Below are 6497 nucleotides of genomic sequence, written 5' to 3'. Positions count from 1 at the left end.
GGCTGAGTAGTGGGCACTCAGCAATGTACCTTCCTGGCCCAGAAAGCCAACCGTATGCTGGGCTCCATCCAAAGATGTGTGGTCAGTAGGCGAAGGGAGGCGGTCCTGCCCCTCTGTTCTGCGCTGTGAGACCTCACCTGGAGGTGCTGTGTCTGGATGTGGATGTCCGCAGTGCAGGACAGACGTGGAGCTGTTGGAGCACATCCAGAGAACAGCCACAAATATGAACTGAGGGATGGAATGCCTTTCCTATAAAGAGAGAGAGCTGGAGCTGCTCAGCCTGGAGAAGTGAAGGCTCTGAGGTGATCTGGTAACAGCCTTTCAATACTTGAAGGCAATAACAAGGAAAGATTTAGCCTAGATATAAAGAAAATCTTGTACAGTGAGGGTGGTGACACAGTGGAACAGGTTACCCAGACATGTGATGGATGCCCTGTCCCTTCCAAGGTGAGGCTGGGTCAGCCTCCGGGCGACCTGATCTGGCTGTGGATGTTCCTGTTCGTTGTGTGGCGGTTGGATGAGGTCACCACCAATGGTACCAGGTACTCCAGCTGGGATAATCCACATCCGTCACAGAGCCTCTCTAGGCCAGTCCCAGTATTCAGCAGACCAGGGGCTTCACTTCATCACGTTGTCGGGAACCAGAGCTGCAGAGCTATTGAATGCGGGTCAGGGGGTGGGAGGAAGAGAAATTGGGATTTGGGTGTCATACAGATTAGGAAACTAACAGCATCTCCAGACAGTTAGGATGGAGATATCTGGGGTGAGGCTGAGTACGGCAGTCCAGAAGAAGACAATCTTTGGCTTCCTATAAAGATGAAGATTTATTACACCTAAGGGTGCACAGAATGCCCTTAAACAACTCTGCATGGTTAGAAGCAGTGCATAACAGCCCTGAAATAAAGAAAGAATAAGTTACCCCATTCCAAAGATGAACACTCAGCCCACACTGCCAAGGAAGTAGTCTCCAGGTACAGATACTGCCCTTATGGCTTCCACCCCTTAAAAGTGGTCAGGATACTAAAAAAATAATAATAATAAAAAAAAAAAAATTAAAAAAAAAAAAAAAAAGGGAGATTGCAGCCCTGAAATGAAGAAGAAACCATTTACACCCTTCTCAAAGGCCAAAACTCACCCCTGCTCCACAGGAGACAGTCTCCAGAGATCAACATTACCCTTACATCTGTCAGCACTTAAATGTGGTCAGGATGCCCCCAAAAACCAAAAGGGAAAGGTCACAGCCCTAAAATAAGAAGGAATCACTCATCCTTTCTCAAGGACCAGACCTCACCCCACACTCCCAAGGAGACAGTCTCTAAAGATGGATGCCACCTTAAAGGCTGCCAGCCCTTAAGTGGGGTCAGGATCCTCCCGAAAACAAGATATTGCAACCCTGGAATAAAGAATCACTCACTCTGTTTCAGTGGTTCACCCCACACTCTAAAGGAAGCAGCCTCCAGGTGCAGTTGCTGCTCTTTCTGCTGACAGACCTTAAATGTGGTCAGTAGCCCCCCAGAAAGTGAAATTACAATCCACCAATAAAAAAGAAATCAATGACCCCATTCCAAAAACAAACACTCAGCCCACACCCCAAAGGAAGCAGTCTCCATGCAGAGATGCTGCCCTTACAGCTTTCAGCCCTTAAAAGCAGTCAGGATCCCCAAAAACAGAAAGACCAGAACCCTACAATAAAGCATCAATCACTCACCCCATTCCGAAGAGCAGAACTCACTTCCAACACTCCCAAGGAGGCAGTTCCCAAGCAGAATGCTGCCCTTGCTGTTCCCAGCCCTTAAATATGGGCAGGGAGGGGTGGAGCCAAGCTCAGCCCTATCCGGTCCCACAGGTAAATTGCTTCCACCTGTGCTGGCAGGGCTGGCCACACCCCTCACCAGGTGCTCAATCACTGCTTCAGACTGTAAACAAGAAGAAAAAAAAAAAAGACTAATTACAAGCAGGTGATTGGATCTGCCTGTCCAGTAAGGGGAGTTTTATCAGTGAATGAGCAATAATGGCACGCATATTTTGATTCAATTTTGTCCTCAAAGGCATTTGGTAAAATTTCTGATAGGGGAGCACAAATTTCAATACTGATACAGCAAGATGCTGAAAAGCTGAGTGTGCAGCCTGGACAGCAAAGTTGAGATTACCGGTGTGATTGGAACGAGTGAGGTCTGCCAAACTAATGGGGACAGCTTATGGCTCTCTAGTGAGAAATGTGTGTTACCTACTTTCTTTGCAATTAAAGACCATTGTGAAAACATTTCAGGATTTGACATTCTCAGTGGGTGAACCTAGCACCTGCCTGTATGGCAGTGTATGGCCTTTTGGGTCAAGTTTCAATCCCAAACCCCAGAGAAATAGGGAGACTGCAGCGTGTGTACTTCACACAGCCCCTGTGCTCCCTGCATCAGTGGTCACTAACATACCACTGTACCCCATTTCTGCTGCAGCATGATGTGGGATTTCTGAAGTCATAGCAGATTTGGAGAAAATACAAATCATTTCCAGAACACACTCCCCATGTAACTCGCCTGTTTGGCCAGTTCAAAACCAGGTGGAAGGTGGAGATTAACAATCGATTATCGGTGTCTGAATGCTTATACAGCCCCACTAGGAGCTGCTGTCCCAAACCTTGTTTACTTGGCAAGCAGCCACATGTTACTTCACTCATGTGGAACCCAGTGCCCCCTGTATGCCTCAGAAGTCTTTCAGGGCCTCATGACGAACTTCAGAGACATCCAGGTGGGTCTCAGAGCTATGGAGTGTGCCATGAGCAGCTCCAGAGACATCCACAAACCTGGAAGACCTATTACCATAGAGATGCAGGGCATCGTCACCATCCAGCACCCCTCTAGGGACAGAGTTCCACAGGGCCAGGGCCACCTCGGTGAGGGCACCTGTCCCCTCAATGTCCCCAGTGTTCCCTGATGTCTTCATATCCCCCCAGGGGCATGTCCTCAGTGGCCTTCAACTGTGAGGAGGTGGCAGAAACAGCACCGGTGACAGCAGGGACAGTGACAGAGACAGCGTTGGTGACCGTGGGGACAGCAGTGGGGGCACTGGTGTGCCACGTGGGCTGCCCTGTGCTGCCTGCCAAGACCATGGCAAGGTCATGAGGACATGGCGAGACCCAGGACATGGAGACACTGGTGGGATGCAGGGATATGGAGAAGATACGGAGACGTGAAGGTGACTTGATGGGGAGGAGACACAGAGGGGACACTGGGAGAGAACATGGCAATGACAAAGATACAATGGTGTGACACAAGCTCACAGAGGGTTTCAGAGACATGGAGGGGACATGGGGGGATACAGAAGGGACACAGAGGGAACATGGTGACACAGGGGGACACAGAGGGCTCATGGTGACATGGGAGACAGGGAAGACAAGGTGCTAGACTGTCTCCACAGGTGCTGGGGGAGATGACACTGGAGGTGACACAGAACTGCTCATGCAGCACCTCACTGCTGCTGGGGGCCAGCACCAGCAGGGGGGGTTGGGAGAGTGTACAGTAGAGGACTGGGGGGGCAGGGAGGGACAGGGGAATAGTGGGAGGGTGACAGCAAGAATGATCTTGGAGTGATGTTGGGAGGGGGGACATTGGGGTAACACTAGAGGGATAATAGTGCAAACTGAAGTTGGGGTGACACCAGGGAGTGATCCTGAGATGACACTGGGGTAAAGTTGTGGACTGACCATGGGGACTGACACTGGGGGGTGATGTTGGGGTATCGCTGGGGCGTGACATCAGAAAGAGACACTGAATGGAGACACTGGGGTGACTTAGTGTGATGCTGGGGGGTTGACACTGTTGGCACAACTCTGGAAGTGACACTGGGCTGACATAGGGGTGATGCTCGGGTGATGTCAGGGAGTGATGTTGGGGGGTGGTGTTGGGTTTTCACTGGAGGGTGGCATCAGGGAGTGATGCTGGGTTGAACTAGCTGGAGTGACACTGGGGGGTGACACTGAGCTGACACTGGGATGATGCTGGGATGACGTTGGGGTGTGATTCTGGGGGTTGATGTTGGGATATCACAGGGGGGACATTAGGGAGTGATGCTGGAGTGATATTGTTGCGGGGGGGGGGGGGTGTAGTGGAAACCCTAAGTCGTGGCTTGAAACAATGATTGAATGGGGACAAACCAGAGGAGCTCAGGTGCATGAAACTGACTTGAGTGACAGAAGGGGTGGATCCTGGATCCACCGCCTCCCAGGCCTCATGTAATGTTGGCAGTGGAAATGAGGGGCTTTTGCTGGAGGTCCCCGCTTGCATGACTTCTTCCAGTGTTAAGCAGATTTTGTTCTTTGTTTCTGTGTTTGTGACTGCTGCATTTGAACAAGTCCTCACTTACTTACTGCAGCCTAGGACTTTGCTTCTCTACTATCATTGTTGTTTTCCATCATGTTACAGCATTACAGGAGGTGATGTTATTGGTGTGATGATGGGGGGGGTGATGTTGGAGTGACACCGGGTGACGTTGGGGAGTGACACTGTGGGGTGATGTTGCGGTTTTGCTGGGGGTGATATCACAGAGTGACCCTGCGGTGACATTGTTGGGGTGAAGCTGGGGGGTTACATTGCAGGGACACTGGGATGATGTTGGGGTTTCACTGGGGGGTGACATCAGGGAGTGATATTGGGGTTACATTGTTGGGGTGACACTGGTGGGGGTACACTGGAGTGACACAGGGGTGACACTATGTCAGTGTTGTGCAGTGACAATATTGGGTGATATTGGGGTATCTCTGGGGAATGAGATGAAAGAGTGACATTGTTGGGGAGATGCTGGGAGGTAGTACTGCTATGATGTGGGGGTGATATTGGTAGGTGATGTTGGGGTATCACTGGGGCTGATATCAGGGAATGATGCTGGGTTAACATTGCTGGAGTGACACTGAGGGGTGATGTTGGGGGTGACGTTACTGGGTTGACACCCAATGTGAGTGATGTTGGGGTATCACTTGGGGTTGACATCAGGGAGCATCACTGGGGTGATGTGATGATATAGGGGTGATGTTGGGGTGATGCTTCGGGGGTGACATTGGAATGATGTTGGGAAGTGACGTTGGAGGGTGATGTTGGAGTATCACTGGAGTTCAACATCAAAGAGTGAAGCTGAGGAGTGACATTGTTGGAGCGATACTGAGGATTGATACTGCTGTGACATTGGAGTGATACTGTGGTGATGTTTCAGAGTGATCTAATAGCAAACATGTGCCCGACAACTTAAAAACAGCAAGTGTTTAAGCTAAGCACTACAAGTGATCGATTCAATACTACGCACGCGCTGATCTCGACTCAACAACACGCATGTGCCAGTCTCAATAAAAACTACGCATGCGCTTGTCTCAAAGCAACAATACGCATGCGCCAGTCTTGGATCTGCACAAAGCATGCGCCGATCTCGATACAACACTACGCTTGCGCTTGTGTCAAAACCACGATACGCATGCGCTCTCAAATCTGCGATATGCATGCGCGCGTCTCGGAGCTACACTACGTATGCGCCAGTCTTAGCACTGTAGCACGCATGCGCCACTCTAAGACAGCACTGCGCATGCGTCAATTTCTGACCCTGCACAACGCATGCGCTGATCTCTGTAGACCACTACGCATGTGCTTATCTCAAAAGTACAATACGCATGCGCTGGTCACAGAACTACATCACTCATGCGCCGATCTCAACTCAGTAATACACATGCGCATGTCTCGACACACCACTACGCATGCACTAGTATCTGAGCTGCACTACGCATACGCTGATTTCTAATCATCACTACACATGCGCCAATACCGATTCTGCTCTACGCATGCGCCGATCTGGATTCAGCATTACGCATGCCCCAGTCGTGATTCAACACTACGCATGCGCCCATCTGTAAACTGCAATACGCATGCGCTGGTTCTGGGAACTACTTTCCGCATGCGCCGATTTCGACTTAGACGTATGCGTGCGCTAGTATCCGAGTTACAGAACACATGCTCCGATTTCTTCTCGTGAATATGCATACGCGATATCCGACCCTGCACTACGCAAGCGCCCATCTAGGAACTTCACTACGCGTGCGCCGCCTTTGACTCAACACTACGCATGCGCCCGTCTTATAACTGAAGAACGCATGCGCCTATCTGGAGACAGTACTACGCATGCGTGTCGTCCGACATTGCTATACACATGCGCCTGTCTCGGAACGGCACTAAGCATGCGCCGACCTCAACGCAACACTACGCATGCGGTAGTCTCGAAATTACAATATGCATGAGCCCGTCTTAGAATTGAGGTATGCATGAGCCATTCTGGCGACAGTTCTACGCATGCGCTTTTGTCGACACTGCACCACGCATGCGCCGATCTCAGCTCACTACTATACATGCGCCGGTGTCAGACGTGCACTACGCATGCGCTCATCTTGGAGCTGCACTACGCATGCACCCTTCTGGAGACAGCACTACGCGTGCGCTTCGTCCTATACTGCTATACGCATGCGC

The 6497-nt window shown here is 50.7% G+C and overlaps 1 long non-coding RNA gene across 2 annotated transcripts; it reads right to left on the bottom strand.

Moving 5' to 3' along the window:
* Positions 1-783: 783 nt before the first annotated feature.
* Positions 784-1758, bottom strand: LOC122187451. 2 transcript variants are annotated; one of them, XR_006181318.1, is made up of 3 exons: positions 1709-1758; positions 1136-1243; positions 784-1020 (listed from the first exon to the last, which is right to left on the bottom strand). It is a non-coding gene; the product is annotated as an uncharacterized LOC122187451 (long non-coding RNA). The 2 variants fall into 2 exon arrangements; XR_006181319.1 differs by having other exon boundaries at positions 784-894.
* Positions 1759-6497: the final 4739 nt, after the last annotated feature.

The sequence above is a fragment of the Lagopus leucura genome, unplaced genomic scaffold, assembly GCF_019238085.1.
Source record: "Lagopus leucura isolate 7727_CA_CO unplaced genomic scaffold, USGS_WTPT01 Super-Scaffold_100047, whole genome shotgun sequence".
NCBI classification, from domain to species: Eukaryota; Metazoa; Chordata; class Aves; order Galliformes; family Phasianidae; genus Lagopus; species Lagopus leucura.
The sequence above is the reverse complement of the archived record's forward strand: the minus strand, read 5'-3'. Positions and strand labels throughout refer to the sequence as shown.